Source organism: Podarcis gaigeae, assembly GCF_964106915.1.
Source record: "Podarcis gaigeae genome assembly, chromosome: 17".
NCBI classification, from domain to species: Eukaryota; Metazoa; Chordata; class Lepidosauria; order Squamata; family Lacertidae; genus Podarcis; species Podarcis gaigeae.
In genome coordinates, this window is record NC_139694.1 from 34,703,071 (window position 1) to 34,721,709 (window position 18,639).

Consider the following 18,639-nt stretch of genomic DNA (forward strand, 5'->3'; position numbering starts at 1 on the left):
CAGGAGCAGGGACTGAGCAATGGGAGCTCACCCCATCGCGGGGATTCAAACCGCTGACCTTCTGATCGGCAAGTCCTAGGCTCTGTGGTTTAACCCACAGTGCCACCCGCGTCCCTACAGACCTTTTAAGCCACTATAATTTCTTTTGACCTGATCTGCTTTACTTTCTCTTTTTTTTTAACACTTGTTTTGGTTTGCTGGGTTTTCTTCTTTTTTGTTCTCAGACAGACATCTTTCCCAGCCCTCCCTACACGTGAGAAGCAAGATGCTGGACTAGAGGAAGTTTTGGTCTGATCCAGGAGTGCTAGAAACAGGGGAAGGTGGCTCCGTGGCGGAAGACATGCTTTGCAAGCAGAACGCCCTGGGTTCAAGCCCCAGCACCTAAAAGGAGTGGGGGAACTCATATGTGAGATCCTGGAGAGCTGTTGCCAGTCAGTGTGGACAGCGCTAAGCCCAATGGATCAACGATCAGGCTAGCCATAAGGCAATGTCCAAGGACTCGCTGGAACTGCCTGGTTCCCTGTAACTTGGCTTCTTGCAGTGAGGGAACCGCCAAAAGGCCCTCGGAGCTGGACCTCAGTGTCCGGGCTGAATGATGGAGGTGGTACTTTAAAGGTACTTTAAAAATGTACACAGGCAGTGATTATATTGCACACTTCTTTTTGCCATGGCTGAAACGTCTAGGGAAAGGATGTTAAAAGCTTAAGAAAAAAATCAGTTTGTGTTGGGGTGGTAGTACATGAAGGGCCATGTGCTTATACAGACCAGTACATGAAGGGCCATGTGCTTATCCTTATACAGACCAGTGCTCCTGGGGACCTTGAATAATAAGACCTCAAACAACTGAAAACATTCATGTGCACAGGTAGACATGGCAAAGTGGCCTCTTTTGGGAATGCTCTACCATTCAGGAACGTCTCGTTCTTTGTGTATATTTCAAGTTCTCTTGGGCAGCGAAATTGCTCAGACAAGAAGATGCTCGTGTTCTGTTGTTTATTTCCATAGGCTTATTCCGATCGAAGGAGGAGTTGCTGCAATCAGGAAAGAGGCTCTTCCCCGTTCTCTGCTTGCAGAAATATCAACCAAAGGCAGATTCAGGGGAGTGCGACCAGTGTGGACACATTGGGCACAGAGCTTCTGGGGTACTGCGGCAGGCGCCACAACTATGATGCCCAATGAAAGGTGAGAGGTTGGTGGGAGGGTGGATACAGGGCGCCACTGAAGTTCGAGGCGCCAAGGTCTGCCACTGTATCAGAAAAAAGAAAACTGGATTTCCCAGCTCTTGTATAGCGAGGCTGGAATCAGGGTTCAAAAAGTTGCTTAGAATTTAAAACAATGAGAAGCACCGTGCAAACCCCAACCACCAGTGGGCACTCAAAGCCAGAGAGAAATGAAAGCAGCCAGCCGAAGTGTCTCTGTTTTTCATGCCCATTGGGCAGGAGGGGTACAGGAGAGTTTATGCCACAGATCAATTCATACGATAACATAGTAGGCACATCATGCAAAGAAAAGAATAAATGAAACAGGCCTTGAGTTGTGGTCTGCAAACTTTCAGGTTATCCTTTTCTTGAGGCCATAACTCAGCAGTCGAATGTTGCACTCCAAAGGCTCCAGATTCAGGCAAGTTTCTAGTCCTTGTGATCGTAATGTGCAGCTTGGGATGTCCTCTGGGTGAAATCTAAAGCCAGAAGAGAAGTTTCAGTGCCTCACATATCTCATTGCTCCTCCTCATGGCTAGGCAGAAATGGAGCAACATTATGCAAACTAAGCAAATGCAAAAAAAATGCCATGATTGATAGAGGCTGCAAAATCCAGCTTTCCACGGCATACCAGAATACCTTAACACATCTTATTTCTTTATTTTAGTAAGCACAAACCTGCTTTTGGCTTTGATCATATCTGCAGCCATTTCATAGGGACACGGTTGACGCTGTGGGTTAAACCACAAAGCCTAGAACTTGCTGATCAGAAAGTCGGCGGTTCGAATCCCCGCAACGGGGTGAGCTCCCCTTGCTCAGTCCCTGCTCCTGCCAACCTAGCAGTTCGAAAGCACGTCAAAGTGCAAGTAGATAAAGAGGTAGCACTCCGGCAGGAAGGTAAACGGCGTTTCCGTGCGCTGCTCTGGTTCGCCAGAAGCGGCTTAGTCATGCTGGCCACATGACCTGAAAGCTGTACGCTGGCTCCCTCGGCCAATAAAGCGAGATTTGCGTCGCAACCCCAGAGTCGGTCACGACTGGACCTAATGGTCAGGGATCCCTTTACCTTTACCTCTGGCATACCCCAGGATACCTTAACACATCTTATTTCTTTATTTTAGTACACGCAAACCTGCTTTTGGCTTTGATCATATCTACAGCCATTTCATGAGGGTGGCGGCGATGGCAGCAGCAGCAGTGTCAGGATAGGGTGGCATTTCTCGTTTCTCCTCTAGTGGCAAAACTGGACACACACACACCCCTGGACTGGCTTGGTACATTAATGGCATCTCTGTTCTCTGGCCAAAGATATGCCCCTATTCTCCTCACTTGGTATCTCGTTCTAGAAACAGGGTTAACATACAGCTTGGCCCAGTTTCCTCCCCCTGAAAAAACTCTCTTTCTGTGGTCATTTCCAGATGACCTGCTTATTGAGCATTCATCCTGATTTGTTTGTGGGAAGGTTAGATGATGTCAGACATTTAGCGAGCCTTCATTCTGATTTGTTTTCTGGGGAGGTTTAAACGATGTCATGCGCCAGGCAAATGTACAGTGAATTTCCCCCACCACTTTCCCTTTCACCAAAGGCCCATTTTGGGTGGGTGGGGAGGAAGTAAGCTTGTTGCTAAATCAACTTTAATTGCACAACCAGAATTTTCTGCTACGAGTCGAATTCTACCTGAAAACAGCAACAGCTTGGGAGTGCCCTATGAGACCTCAGCAGTGGTCTTCTTTCCTATCGTCAAAATACGGGTGTCATAGTGAAAGCGTTCTTAAGTAATGCCATTTAGAGAGTTCCCTTTCGAAAAGACCATTAAGTCCAAAGTCTAAAATTGCCGAAATGAAAAATTAGAAAAATATACATATTTACAAAAAAGGAAAATACAACAGAAAAAGAAAATACATGTAACCAAGAAAAAAGTTAGAGAATATTTTGTCTCTTTTCATATTTACAGTTATTTATACCTCTATGAAATGCTATTCACAAGAACGAAGTGAGATAAAAGGTAAGAGATCAGAAAAAAGAACAAAGAAAAAAAGAAGTAGAAGAAAAAAAATCAAAAGTGAAAATTTTTAAAAGTAGATAAGTATTCACTATACACAGCCATTTCCAATCTATATTGATAGATTTTCTAATTTGTACCGGTACTTAATAAAATTAATTAAAATATTTTTTAAAAAATAATAATAATAAAAATTGCCGAAATGCACCACTATGCTAGGGAACACATATTAAAACCGTATCACAACCTCTCTTGAGTTGCTAGCACAGCTGGCTCAGCCCTGACCTAAATACATCTTCAGCAAATGGTCTGCCCAGCTTTTTCTTGAAAACTGGCCACAGCCAGAAGCTCACTGGAAGGACAGATCCTGAAGCTGAGGCTCCAATACTTTGGCCACCTCATGAGAAGAGAAGACTCCCTGGAAAAGACCCTGATGCACAAGGGGAAGGGGACGACAGAGGACGAGATGATGGAACAGTGTTCTCGAAGCTACCAGCATGAGTTTGACCAAACTGCGGGAGGCAGTGGAGGGCCTGGCGTGCTCTGGTCCAGGGGGTCACAAAGAGTCAGACATGACTAAGCGACTAAACAACAACAACATCTCTAGTTAAAAATGCTGAGTAGTCATGGGTGAAGATGTCAAAGACCTCAGCCCTGGATAGCCACTTCCAGCCAGAGTAGACAATACTGGGCTAGATGAACAAGTTGTATGACCTGGTATTAAGAAATGCCCTGAATTCCTAACAGCACCCCACCTCTTGCAAGAGGGCCAAAGAGAACCCAGGAGTCCTGGCTCCTGGCCACCACTTACCTGCCTCGAAAAAACCACTCAGTTTACTCCCACGTCTCAACTCAAAACACTCTTGTGGGGAACAGTAGGCTAAGCACTCCCTTTGGGCGTCCTTCCTTCCTTCCTTCCTTCCTTCCTTCCTTCCCTCCCTCCCTCCCTCCCTCCCTCCTCCACATCTTTATATTAAATATATGCAGAGCCATAGCTGTAGGGGCCTAGCCTAGTTTTTTTTTGCCCTGGGTGAAGCCTCCAGAGGGGTGCCATTAAGGCTCAAAATCTGTGTGTGTGTGTGTGTGTGTGCGCGCGCGCGCATGCAAATGCACATGGGGAAAGGTGTGAAACTGGGGCTTTGGCCCGGGTGAAATAAAACCTAGTTTTGCCCCCAATATATGTGTTTGTAGTTTTAACAGTTAGTTTGGCTGCGGTGGCAGCAGCAAGGCAGGTGGAGAGGAATTCCCCTGCCAGGAAAGTTCTGATACAAAGGGAACTTGGACTGCCAGCAACTGGGCAATCACATGCGGGACAATTCCTGCCATGCTTGGCTCCAAGAGGCACTGCTGCTTCACTGTAGTGGGTCTCCGGAAGACAGTGTTTTCCTGTGGAAATGTGGACACAAAGATGTAGGACCACTTAGGGCCAGCCCAAGACATCATGATGCCCAGGGTGGGAAAGGAAATTGGCACCTGCTAATTAATTGGGAAAGATGGAGGGCAAAAGGAGAAGGTGACGACTGAGGATGAGATGGTTGGACAGTGTTCTCGAAGCTACCAGCATGAGTTTGACCAAACTACGGGAGGCAGTGGAAGACAGGAGTGCCTGGCATGCTCTGGTCCATGGGGTCACAAAGAGTTGGACATGACTAAACGACAACAACAACAATTAATGAAGGGTATAACCCACCAGAAAAGTCTCCTGCTGAAGTCCAGCTGGGGAAAAACAAGAGCCCCTGATCCTTTCAGTAGGATGAATGCAAGATCGCCAAAGGGACTTTGCTGCCTACCTTCATCCTACCAATTCCAATGGGACCCACCAGCCACCAATGGGCAGCAAGCTAGTTTAGGAAGATGCAGGACAGGCCCTGTGGCACACGCAGCTCTATCCTTCCAACAACTTGTTGGTGCTCCACACCCCACCCCACCCGGGTCTGTTTCCTGGGGCAGTCGGCCCCCCTCTCTCTGCCTCATGCCCTGGACCTGCACGAGGATTTCCTGGTAGACGGTGGTCCACATCTCAGACCTGTCTCCTACTCTGCTGCCTGTAACAGCACCAAAAACCGGCTGTTTGATGTGCCCACCTCTCTGCAGGTTCACCTACGTATAGTGCAATTTAACCCCAAAAAGTTCAATCTTTTCTATTGGTTTCTAAGACCCTCAAAGATGGAGAAATCAGGTGCTTCCACACAGATGTTTATTGAAAGATCAGTGCTTTTCACGATGCCCTTGTCAACAAAATGCCAACCCATATCTTCCCCCACGTAATCCAGATTTATCCTTTCCGGAGGGAAATCTGTTTAAAAAAACATGCACCTGTTTTCCAACGACCCATTTGCAGTATTTCAGTGACCTGCTTATGCCAATCATCTTTAATGCATTCATGCATGCGGGGTAAATCTGATGGAAATAAGAAGACTGAGCCAAGCCCAAAAGATTCCAGTCACTGAACAAGTGCACTTATAGGTAGAAGAAGGTTGAGCAAGAAGAGTTAAGTACTGGAAATCTACAGTCGTTTGAACTTGAATAGATAGCATTCAGGACCATGTCTACACACAGAAAGTCCTATGTTCAGAGGTTAGATGAGGCTGTTCAGAAAAAAACATTCAATGGCTCCAAGCTATGCAGCAACTATCTGAAGCCGTACCAGTTCATATGAGCAAGCTGGGGGTGCGTGATAGTAGTGTTTGCGGCACATTTCTCCCCACAGAGGGAACCCCTTGCAACATGTCATGGAATGATCTGCTGCACACACACTTCCTGTTTCAAGCTGAACTGCTAGTGCATGCATGGTACGGCCGTGTCCTCAATTTGCTTTTGCTTTTCTGTTTCACGGCGAAAATTTCACAAAACTTAATTTGCATTGAACTCATTTGGTTCGCCAAATGGTTACCGAAATCAAAACAAGCCAGGGAAGGCATAGGCAAACTCAGCCCTCCAGATGTTTTGGGACTACAACTCCCATCATCCCTAGCTAACAGGACCAGTGGTCAGGGATGATGGAACTTGTAGTCTCAAAACATATGGAGGGCCGAGTTTGCCCATGCCTGAGCTAGGGCAATGCAAAGACGTTTGATGGGGTTTGGTTAAGTGAAGGGAGGACACCACCAAGCAAGGAACGGACAAGTGCTGCATTGATCAGAACTCCTCTAGGAGAAGCCATGTTGGCACCTGCTTGAAGGCATTCTTAATTTGACAAGTCTACCCATTTTGAGGATCGGAGCCCTGCTCGGACTGGAGAAGGAAAGTTGGATAGATCCTTTCATGCAGGGATTTACTGACCTTTGGGACCTGGATTTGGGTCAGGAGGTGATTGGAGTTGTGGGGGCCTTTGGATTTGGAGGAATTTTGAAACATGTCCTGAAATATTATATGGACCTTAGTTTTAACTATGGAGAGTTGGCTGACCTATCGAGAAGGAATAAAAGCATTGTTAGGTCGGAGTCTCCCCGAGATCTGCTCTTCAGCATCAAAGAATATAAAGAAGACCTGCAGAAGGGACTTGGAAAAGAGTTAAGAGCCTCGGACAGAAGATCTCCAGGTTGATGAACTATGTGGAATTGACGGAAATGACTGGCAGAATCTGAGACCAGGGAGAAGAGATGGTGGAAGAAGATTGGAAAAGTTTAAAGTTTATATATAGAAATACTGTAAAATTAATGAGTGTTAGAAAAATGTTGGAATGAAATTTTATGGCTTTAGTAGAAATGTTATAAGGAGTTAAGCATAAATAAGTACTTTAGCATTAATGGAAAATAAGGTTAAAAATATGTTACGATATTTATATGACAAAAAATAGAGAAAGATGGAAAGGAATTGCTGAAACAATTAACAGAAGTGGAATACAAAAAGGGAGGTGAGAGGAGGTCGATGAAACAAGGGAATGAAAGATACAGAGTATTGAAATGATATGATGTATGTTTTTAAACTGTTGTTGTCTTGTTTTGTTTAGTTTAATGTGTTAAGGTTGCGTTTTGTATTGTTTATATATTGTATTGTGTTGTATTGTTTTTTTCTCTCTTTTGTTTTTTCTTCTTGTCTTTTTTCTTCTCTTTTTTTCTTGTAAGCTTTAAAAGTAATAAATATTATTTTTTTAAAAAAATAAATAAATAAATAAGACAAGTCTACCCAGATATTTAGAAAGCCTGCATGAGTTTTAATTTGTTTCACTCTGTTCTACTCCGGTTTTAACTTTCTGTATGTTTAAAATCGTGGCTGTAATGTTTTTAGTGACAATGTTATTGTTTTTATCTTTTTTTTTGTAAACTGCTTCGAGGTTTTCTTCCTACAATCAGGTGGCATATAAATTTTGGGAAATAAAATATATTATTATTAATTATTATTTATTGAATTTGTATGCCTTCATCCAGGGAAAAAAATATGTGGCAGCAAAAGCAACTTCTAGTAGCACCTGATAGGCATTCGTTTTTGTATTTAAAAAAAACGGCCTGCCCTAACTTGGGGGTGTGCTGGACTCCCAACTTCCATCAACTCCAACTGGCATAGCAGGGCTAGTCAGAGGGCCCAACACTGACCATCATTTTGCATACGCAGCCCCGTCTTCTAAGGGAGTGGAATGGCTGCCGGGGGTGGGGTGGGGTGGGGTGGGAGGCTCAGGAGGAGCTGCAAGGAAGCTGACCTCCAACATCTGGTGCTTAAGGCGGGAGGTGACCTCACTCTGCTTAATAGTAGGGCCCTCCCTCCCTATGACATCACACAGAAGTGAGGAGAACATGCTCTCTTCCCTCATATCACTCCTCTCCCCACTTCCCTCCCCTCAACTTTCAGACGACAACAACCAGTTTCCTTTCTCCAGAGCAGGCGTAGGCAACCTAAGGCCCGGGAGCCAGATCCAGCCCAATTGCCTCCTAAATCTGGCCCATGGACAGTCTGGGAATCAGCATGTTTTTACATCTCTGGGTTATTTGCTGGGCATAGGAATTCATTCATTCCCCCCCCCAAAATATAGTCCGGCCCCTCACAAGGTCTGAGGGACAGTAGACCAGCCCACAACTGAAAAAGGTTGCTGACCCCTGCTCCAGAGTGTTCCCCCACCATTTGGTTAAGGGCACCCCTCTCCAAGTTTGGGAATACACACACACACAAAAAAAACAACAACAACACATATATACATATGTACATACACACACTTTTTTTTAAGACAGAAGAAAGCAGGAACCAGGTGATACCCATGCATTAAATTTATTCATGTTTAATTGCTTTTTAATGATTTGCCCCCTTTTTTTAGCTGTTTCTATTTTTATCTGCCTTGAGTGTCAGGGGGAAATGCAGAGTATAAATAATAGCAATAGTAATAATAATAATACGTAGTAGTAGTGCCAGTACCTCGTGGCACTGCAATAATCACCTTGCTTAAAACAGCAGCAGCAACAACAACAACATGGATGCGAGTGCCTATTCTCCAGCATGGGAGGGCATATGGTGCTCTCTGCATGCCCCCCAGTGCTACTGGCAATGCCAACTATCCCCCTCTGTGCCACCTAGTTGCTCCCCCCGCCAACATGGCATTAGTGTTGCCTTAGCAATTTTGTTCATTGTTGAGTTTTGTTCTACATTATTGAGAACCCAGGCATATTTCACATCCTCATCACTGTTTACGGCACACTGGATTAAAAAACACAAAACAGGGGCTCTCACAAATGAAATAAGTTCCTACTTAACACCTAGTAGAGCAGGGAAGGAACACAATGAATACTGAACATGGCACTCTATAAAAACAGCCAATGCATGCAGGTCATTCCTTTTAAAATCATATTTGTGCAGTTTCAAATTCACAATGCTGAGCAGGGAAATCACAGAAACCGATAGATTTGGTTGAAAAGGGTGCAGCTGACTTTCCTCTTCCCAGCTCTCCGCACTCATGCCTCTTAAAAATAATTACCTTTTAAAACATTTTAATTAAGAAACTCTGTGAAGTGCATTCCCTTTTATTTTTTTTAAAGACCACAGATGCAGACCTGAGGCTGAGACAGAATGACTCCTACCTGCCATCACTCAGGGAGCCAAGAGCTGAGCTGAAATTCGAACCCGAATCATTCAAAAGAACACAAAACTCGAAGAGGAGATAAGAGCAGCCATGGCTAGAGTTTTGCCTAACTAAGACTTGTTAGAGACCCCATCAAATATCCATTTGGCCATCAAGCTGAGAGGGTGAGGCTGGCCTGGCCTACCTTGCAAAGTTGTTTTTAGGATAAAAGGGGGAAGAGAGAGGACATTGCCTTGAACTCCTGAGAGGAAAGACAGAATCTAAATGTGATGGGTAAATCAGGATCATAGCTGTCAAGCGTCCCTTATTTGGCGGGACAGTCCCTTATCCCAGCGCCATGTCCTGCTGCTGTCCCTTATTGATGATGTCCCTTAAATAAGCTACTGAAGATAATGGGGCCCTTTCTTTGTCCAGCTGTCCTTTGTCAACAACAAATTGTTGCTGTTTTTTGTGTTGACTATATGCTATATGGTAATTTATGGACCTGATAGGTATCTAAAGCCATTTGCACGCAACAAAATATGTATTTTATCAAAGTAATTGTTGATCCCTTATTTTGGTTGCTGATCCCTTATTTTCGAGGCTGCTGGTCCCTTATTTTCATATCTGTAAGTTGACAGCTATGATCAGGATTAGGCTGTTCCCCTCACGGTTTGCGTGTTCCCAGTATGGAATGAATATTGCATGCGGCAACAACACACAAGTTGACCCAACGTGTCCCGTACATTTTCGAGTGCTAGGCAGGATCTGTAAGCCTTTCCTGCCCTGAAAAATAGATGCATTAAGAGAACTTTGAAATTAGAACTAGCACAAGGACTCCTGCTCCATAGGCAGAGATCTATATAAAGGTGCTTTTAAGATGGTTCAATTATTTAAGCCGATAGCCCCCAAGAGCAGCTCTCTGGAACACCAAGTACTGGAAATGGAGCATGCCACAACGGCTATCGTTATAAAATGTCTTCCCCCCCACATCACATGCGCACAGCCTGAGCATGGAGTAGTTCAGGGAAGTCTTTCCTTGGGAGGCGAGAGAGAGAGAACCCAGAGTGTTTATTTACAGCTGCACCAGTAGAGAATGAATTCTACAAGCAAAGCAGCAGCATTCTTCCACAGAACTCCACATCTATGGCAGAAAATAGATCAATGATAGGGATACTACCAGGGGCCAGTTTCTTCCTCTTTTGTTGCTGTTGAGGGCCACATTCCCTCAGGGATGATCTGCCAAGGTCCACATGCTGCTACTGGCCAGACAGAGCCAGAGGCAAAAATGTTCTGGATTAACTAATCCAGAATAAAGAGGGCCCTTCTTCAATTTTCAGTCTGGTCACCTCCAATTAGAATTCCCAATCCTATGTAGGTCTACTCAGAAACAAGCCCCACTGGGATGGATGGGGTTTCTTTCAAAAAAGTACAGTCATACCTTGGGTTAAAGACGCTTCAGGTTGTTTTTTTTCAGGTTGCGAATCACTGAAACCCAGAAGTACCGGAATGGGTTACTTCTGGGTTTTGGCAGTCACACATTCTCAGAAGCACTAATTTGCGCTTTGCGCATGCACAGACGCACCAAATAGCAACCTGTGTGTGCGCAGATGCGCCACTATGGGTTGTGGACGCTGTGGGTTGCAAACGTGAATCCCGCACGGATCACGTTTGCACCCGAGCGTCCACCGTATGTGGAAGTTGCTGTTTTTGGGCAATGCACCAATACAGCTACTGTTCTTGAAAATGCATAAAAGTGACTTTAGTCTTCTTGGAAGCCTACCAATTTGTCCTTAGATGGCGGGCCATACAACTAGGAAAAACGGAAATAAAATAAAATGTGGCCCCCTTCAAACTGTTCTGAGACTACATGGAAACAATTTTAAAAGCCAGGAGCACCAGGAGGAAACAAACAGGAAGGAAGGGATTCTGATGGGATGGAAAGATGAAGTAGCTTCAGGAAGCAACAGGAGGGGGAACATAACATCTAGCTGAGTCCTGCATATGGCTGCTGGACCATGTTCTGCCCACCTGTGCTCTTGCACCTGCAGAATACCTCTGTCTGCCTTCCTTCCCTGACCACCCACCCTGCTGCAGTGACAGCCATTGCGCTAAGGTGATTCACAATCTCTTTACATGGATGCAGAAATTCTTCTACAGAAGGATTTCCCATTCCATTGACCCATTTTCTGCTAAAAGTTTGCTTTCAGATTATGAATCTGTAGATAGGGGCCTGTCCTTCAACACTTTAGGTACTGTGCTTAGCCGTAGGTACTATGTAAATACAGATTACATATTTATTAATAAAGCATAAAACATGAATGTCTTTGGGATAAAAAAAGTCTTCAAAGTACAGCCTGGGTGATTAAACCAGAATAACTGACAACTCTGCTAATGCACATTATGTATCACACACACACACACACACACACACACACACACACACGGAGCCTCATAGAATTGTAGTTGGAAAGGACCTGCAGGGTTATCTCGTTCAACCCCCCGCAATGAAGGAATCTCAACTAGATCGTACATGACAGGTGGCCATCCAACCCCTGCTTTAAACCCTCCAAGGAAAGGCAGTCCACTACCTCCTATGTATACAAAGATGTGCATTCTCCCACAGGGACAGGCTGGCTGGGTCTGGCAGCTTGTATTACTGTTTGCATGTGCGTGCATGGAGACAGTGGAGGCGGGCAACATCCTAAATTGGGGTCCCCAAACTAAGGCTCGCGGGCCGGATAAGGCCCGAGGGACTTGTTTACCCGACCCGCGGCGACCCCCGTTGCCCGCTGCGTTGCGTGGCTGCCCACTTCCGGGTCGGAGGAGCACCGGAAATAGCTTGGGCGCATGTGCAAGCAGCATTTGCACAAGTGCAAGTGTTATTTCTGGTGCACATTCTGGTGCACATGTGCACAAGCTATTTCCGGTGTTCCTCTGACCTGGAAGTGCGCGGGAAATAGCGTGTGCGCATGCGTGTGGGCACGCGCTCCCCTGCCCTCCGGCCCACCACGCGATTGGTGCTGGAGACACTGGCCAGAGGCGCAGTAAGTTTGCTGACGCCTGTCCTAAATTACCTGCCTCTCTAACACGGAGGAGAGGTCCATCCACTGTAACTCTGCAGGCCTCTAACCAGGGGCCCATTTCGCCTTTTCATAGCAAATTTTGGCGGGTGTCTTCATCTAAGTAAACCTCCTACAGCTATAAATAAAGCTCTGCAGAGCAGTAATGATAGCTCTGCAGCGCCCGAGATACACATCAGCTCCCCATACTAAGTCACATTCACAACAGTGCAACCCCCCCCCCCCACCATTCTAAAAATAAATCTGACCACTCTGCCTGGAAGCCAGGGGCATGGTGGAAGATGGAGCTGCAAAGAAGCACTTACAGCAGCCAGAGGACATCTCTCCGCTCCTTCAGACACGGCTCCGAAAGGCCCAGCTCCAGCTGAGAATACGAAAAGTTTCTGGGTAGCTGAACTACACATTACTTGGAAGCATGTGCCAACAATTCTTCACTCACGGTCTTTTTCGCAAAACAGTAACTGAAGGTTCTGATCGAGTTTTGGAATGGCTACACAGAGGGAAGTGGGGATTAACCCACCCCCTGCCCCGATTTTTGTTTTAACCTGCCCAGCGTGATTTTATGCTGTGTTGGAGTTGTAATTATTTTGGAAGCTGCTCTAATCGCTATGATGGAATAGTGGCTAAATCATCACCTCTACCCAACCACCATCCATTTCACATAGGGGAGGTAAGGACAGATCCCTGCAGCATCCCTAAGGACAGGGACATTGGGGGGGGGGGGCTGGGAATGGGGCTTTGTGCAATTCAACACATTCCCACTCATTACGAGCAGCATGTAGAACAGAAGCGTCAGAGGCTCTGTGGAATCTCTCCACCACCTTTTCCAAGTGCAGCACAGCACAGCAGTAGGCACAGGTGATTCTTCCTGGCTGGAATATGGTTAAGGTAAAGGTAAAGGACCCCTGACAGTTAAGTCCAGTCGCGAACGACTCTGGGGTTGCGGCGCTCATCTTGCTTTACTGGCCGAGGGAGCCAACGTTTGTCCGCAGACAGTTTTTCCGGGCCATGTGGCCAGCAGGACTAAGCCACTCCAGGCAAAACTAGAGCAGCGCACGGAAACACTGTTTACTGTCCCGCCAGAGTGGTACCTATTTATCTACTTGCACTTTGACTTGCTTTCAAAATGCTAGGTTGGCAGGAGCTGGGACCGAGCAATGGGAGCTCACCCCATCGCGGGGATTCGAACCACCAACCTTCTGATCGGCAAGCCCTAGGCTCAGTGGTACCAGACTACAATAATGCCTCTGGTTTGCCTGGACGGAGGATGGAATGTACTCCAATGTTCAAAGGCAGAGGTCACCTCCATTGCTTCCATCTAGCCCAGCCCACCACACAGCCTGCAAGAGATTGGCCATGAAGGAAGGGAGCCCTTGGGGTGAAAAGGCGAGCCCAAAGCTCTATCTCCTTCATGACAACTGTCGCTGCATCATTACCTGTTATTACAGAAAGCAAAACAGCAGAGAAATAACTTGAGGACTAAACTGGAGGCTGAAGTGGGAATAAGGATGGTTTTGCTGGATCTTATCAGAGGGTCCATCAAGACCAGTTGTGAGGAACCTTTGGTCCTCCAGATGCTGCTGGAGATCCCATCCACCCTGGCCATTAACCATGATTTCTGGGACTGATGGAAGTTGTAGTTCAGCAATACCTGGAGGGCCAAGGTCTCCCCCTGTCCTGGCCCACATGTTTTTTCTAACATTAGTCAGCCAAATGCCCCTTGGAAAGCTCACAAGCAGTGGAAGAAGCAAAGATCACCAGTGTCGAAGCAATGATTCTTCAACATCAGCTTCGTTGGACTGGTCATGTTGTGCTGATGCCTGATTATTGTCTGCCAAAGCAACTCCTCTATTCCGAACTTAAAAATGAAAAGCTGGTGGTCAACAAAAGAGGTTTAAAGACTCTCTTGAGGCAAATCTAAAAAAAAGTAATATAAACACTGACAACTGGGAAACAATGGCCTGCGAGCACCCCAGTTGGAGGACAGCTTTTACCAAAGGTGTCATGGGCTTGGAAGACGCTTGAACTCAGGACGAATGGGAGAAATGTGCTAAGAGGAAGGCATGCTTAGGAAACCCTCACCGTGATCAACTCCTGCCCAGAAATGTATGTCCCCACTCTGGAAGGATGTGTGGATCCAGAACTGGCCTCCACAGTCACAGACTCACTTTTAAAACTGTGTTCATGGAAGACAATCTTACTCGGCTAAGAGTGATCGCCAAAGAAGAAGGAGGAAAGCTCACAAGCAGTGCATGGAAGCAATGCACCCTCTCATGTGGTTTGTCCTCAACCAACCAATCAAAATCCATTTTTTAAAAGTTGGGTGATGCAATTGTGAGTCCCATGCATCCCCTCTGTGTTGATCTTTAGTCCTTTCAAAGTCTCCCATTCCCAAGGTGTCTTGGGGGCGAGTCCTAATGGCCAAAAAGGCATGAAGCTGGTTTACATCAGTAATGTAGACTGGACCATAGTCGGCAAAAGAAGTGCTTGGGAGAAAGATGAGTAACAAAGCAGGTGCTGATAACTTTTTAGAACGATAATAATTTGGGTGAAAGGTGTTGCAAAAGCAACTTTGCAGGCATCAAAGAAATGCAGCTCTCGTTCCTCCAAGATTGTTGAAGCAGACCCTTCCTGCAATCAGCTTTCACCTTCCCGTTGGGAATCCCGGCCTCTCCCTGCAAACATGAGCTCACTGGCATTTGGATGGGCTTGGCTCTGCCTCCCATTCACTTGGACAGAGCAGGAATCCTCTGAATGAGGGCTGGTCTCTCTCCAAAAATAACTGAACCCTTTGAGAGCCAAAACACTTGTGCCTCTCCCAAGGAGATCAGCAAGTTTCTTTAGAGCAGGTAAAAACTGAGAAGCTGGAAAGAAACTGTGACTCAGCACAGGCCAGAGCAGCAATGCTAGAGGCATTAGAGAGACAGGATTCTGCTCCAGTGGGAGCTCACAGCTTTCCAGGTCTGATCTCAAATCCTGGAGTCTACACAATTCCAGACAAGACTGTTAGATGCTTCTTAAGGTGCATGTAAGGTGTGAAGAAAAATACAAAAAGCATGAACATGGAGGACTGATACTCGACAGTGCCTGAGATAATCAACACTGTCTACAAGACCAGAGTGGACACGGAGAAGAAGAATAGAATCTTAGCGTCAGAAGGGACCCAAGGGTCATCTAGTCCAACCCGCTGCAATGTAGGAATCTCAGCTAACACTGAGTAACATTTTCTTCCCCTAGATAGATAATTTATTACAGTCAGAGGCCAGCTTATAAAACACACTTGGGGGTACAATCCCAGAAGGAAAACAAATGTTTAAAACAATGTACAACAATAAATTTAAAATTTATAAATGTGACAAGCATATATACACTTGAAACTTTAAGATAAGCTACCGCAGAGAGATGACCCAGTCACCCATGGAACCGAGTTTGGGGATTTTCTTAACAAACTAGTTTGGGTTGGGGGATGGCCTGCGCCTACAGATCTGTACACAGAATCTGGCGACCATCCGGGTCATCTTCTGATCTTTGCCTAACAGGAAAAGGTCAAATTTTTGCTTTTCCGGGAGGTCAGAGAGCCTCACCAGCAGGGGATCAATGGTCTCACTCTGTGCCTCTTCATAAAAGGTTCATCTAAAGAACAAGTGCTCTGGGCTTCCTATCTCCCCCAATGAACAGGCGCAAAGTCTCTGAGCATATGGGACTTTTTAAAAGGATCCTTCCAGGTTCATCGAGGGCAGAGCTGAACTTCTGGCGACTGTAAAAACCCTTCTTGCATTTCTGGATACGTGAAGGAAGAGATATGCTGCCGTTGCAGCTATATATCTCTCGATTTCTCCAATTTTATAGTCGGGGCACCTTGAGCAGTCATGTTGTCTCTTGGTGTCTATGATTCTTTGCCTGACCGTAGCTTTTGCCTGGCCCAACCATTTTGTTCCCCTACTGCATTCACGAGGAAAATCCATTTTCTGAAGGTGCTATCAGCAACCCAGGATGCCACTGCTGAGATGTATGCCCCTACTAACCAATGGGAGATATAAAGCTGTAACTTGTATGCTTGGCTTCATGTTGATCTGATTCTCGCTTGGAGTGATGGCAAATTCACCTCAAAGGGACTTACTTGCCACCACAGCAGCGTGTTGCCCCCTTTCACTCATGTTCTGAACGTTCTTGTTTCTGGGGAACAGCTGCAGGTGCGTATCTTTGTAACATCTCCAGCACATCGCTGAGATTCATGGATGGCAAGTGTATTTCTGGGACCTTTGCCAGTTATCAGATCGCCCAACTACTGACACATTAAAAAGATGAGTAACAACAGCCCCCCCTTTTTTTTTTTGCATCTTGGGACTTTGCTGGGAGATGCAGCATGGGATGAAGATCTCAGGTGAAAGAAGCGGACGTTATGTGAAGTTGTCGGATCTTTCTTCCCACTCTGAGGAGGCTATGGAGTTTTTTCTAAGCCTCCAATCCTATGCCCACTAACTTAAGCTCCAGTAAACTCAACTGCACTTACTTTTGAGTGGACATTATAGGATTGCACTGTTAAGAACAAGTGAGTTAAGAAAGCCTGTGGAGCCACAGACTGTCCTTATTCAGAGGCTGCTGTGTTTAAAAACCAAACAAAATCCTGAGACCTTGCGGCCAGGGCCAAATTAACAAATTTCATAGGAAAAAATGGAATACATTTATGGAGAATTGGACACCATTTATTGAATCCTGTAGATGCAATTCACGAATGCTAAGCCCACGTTCATGCTTTGACGTGAATTAAGATAAATAATAATACAAATACTAATTTTCAAACCAGTGTCTCCCCAAAGCTACAAAAATATTCAGTTAGGTTGATTTAGGGGTACCTCAAATCTCTATCATGTATAAATTATAGACACCCCTTGTTATCATTACCCCCCACTTCTAACATCATCATAGCTTAATGATGGGTGCTTAATAGTTGTTGTTTTTTTAATCAACCCACAACACCTTGCTGGCTGCTACTGTCCAGAGCACAAATGTTTTATGTACAAGTCCCACAACAATTGTTTTCATTTACTTAGTGAGTTTTACTGTGTTAGGCCAGGGCACAGGGGCAATGCCATTCTACAATGCTGCCAGCCTTTAAACGAGCCAAAAACTGCCTTCTCATCTACCATCTTGAAAACATCATCATGCAAGTTCCCCTTCAAACTATTACATGGGCTTTGATAAGCCCATTCCCAGGTTGCAGAAGTGGCAGGCACCTCAATAATCCGATATCTTTTACGCTGCTAGTATGAAAACTTGCTATTCAAAGTTTTCTCTTTACTTCTCTGTGACAATAGGATCTAGGCAGGCTCTAGGATGGATCCGTACAGTGTGAACAGACACCAGCTGGGGTTCTCTTTGCCTCGTTGTGTTAGAGAGGCCTCTGTACAAGTTCCTGGGTGACAAAGAGCAGATGAATATTCAGCAGTGTGTGGCTCTGCTGCCCGTATCACAGCAAGGTCAACTTGTACCAGTTAGCAATATATTCACTGCTACGGACGAAAAGAGTGTCATCTATAGCAAGGTAGACTAAGCTCTCCCTTCTGACTTAAATGGGAACAAAAACAGTTAGCTGGTCACTTTCTGAAACCATTTTGCCAGCTCCCAATGTCTTCCTAACTGCAAAAGGAGAATATGCAAGGTATATTGCAGAACTGTATTGTTGCTTAGTAAGAAACTTTGGATACATCACCTACAGAACTTTTTTTTGCAGGTTCCTTGCAAATGCACTGTTAAGTCCTCGTCTCTTAGTTCCCCCTCCCTCTTTAACATCACAAAATGAATACTCCATCTCTCATCTGAGGCTAATGCCCCTTATGAAGCAGACTATTAGAGTCTCTCTGAGCACGTACAGATTGCACTGAGCAACTTTGGTCTGATTCCACAGGCTTAAAAGCAGGGCAACTTGCATAAGCCAAGGACAGGGTTCCCACAAAATCCAGAGCCGTGCACCCATCTTTAGAAATTAAATGCTGCTCTGCCTCCCTTTAAAGGATGAAGTTCAGATACGTAATGGGCCTTTTAATGCTCATAGCTTACAAAAGTACTTCGGCACCACAGCTATATCTCCTGCAACTACTGCTATTTCTCTGGCCATACCTGTTCGTTCCACAGTGGCAGATGAGAATTAGTTTTGATTATGCCAACTTCAATCATCAAGCAACACAGCACAGCGGCAAATGGGACATTCCTGCCCAGTGCCTCACATCCATATCAAGTTCTGCCAGGGTGGCAAGAGGCCATGCCATGCCAAGGCAATTTGGCTGCCCTCAAATACTGTACCACACAATCCAAGAGGCAAAGTTCACCCAAGGCTGCTCTGCTACCATCTCCCTGAGTGCCAAGGCACA

At 45.6% G+C, this 18,639-nt stretch overlaps 1 long non-coding RNA gene across 2 annotated transcripts in view; it reads right to left on the reverse strand.

Moving 5' to 3' along the window:
* LOC310835339 overlaps positions 1 to 18,639 on the reverse strand; it is a 33,389-nt gene that overhangs the window by 12,777 nt on the left and 1,973 nt on the right. Inside the window, exon 2 of one of the 2 annotated variants that reach the window (XR_014559569.1) lies at positions 1,525 to 1,678. This is a non-coding gene — a long non-coding RNA (uncharacterized lncRNA). Of the gene's footprint in view, positions 1 to 1,524; positions 1,914 to 18,639 lie in introns of those variants that run through there. The other variant, XR_014559570.1, reaches the window with a different exon arrangement.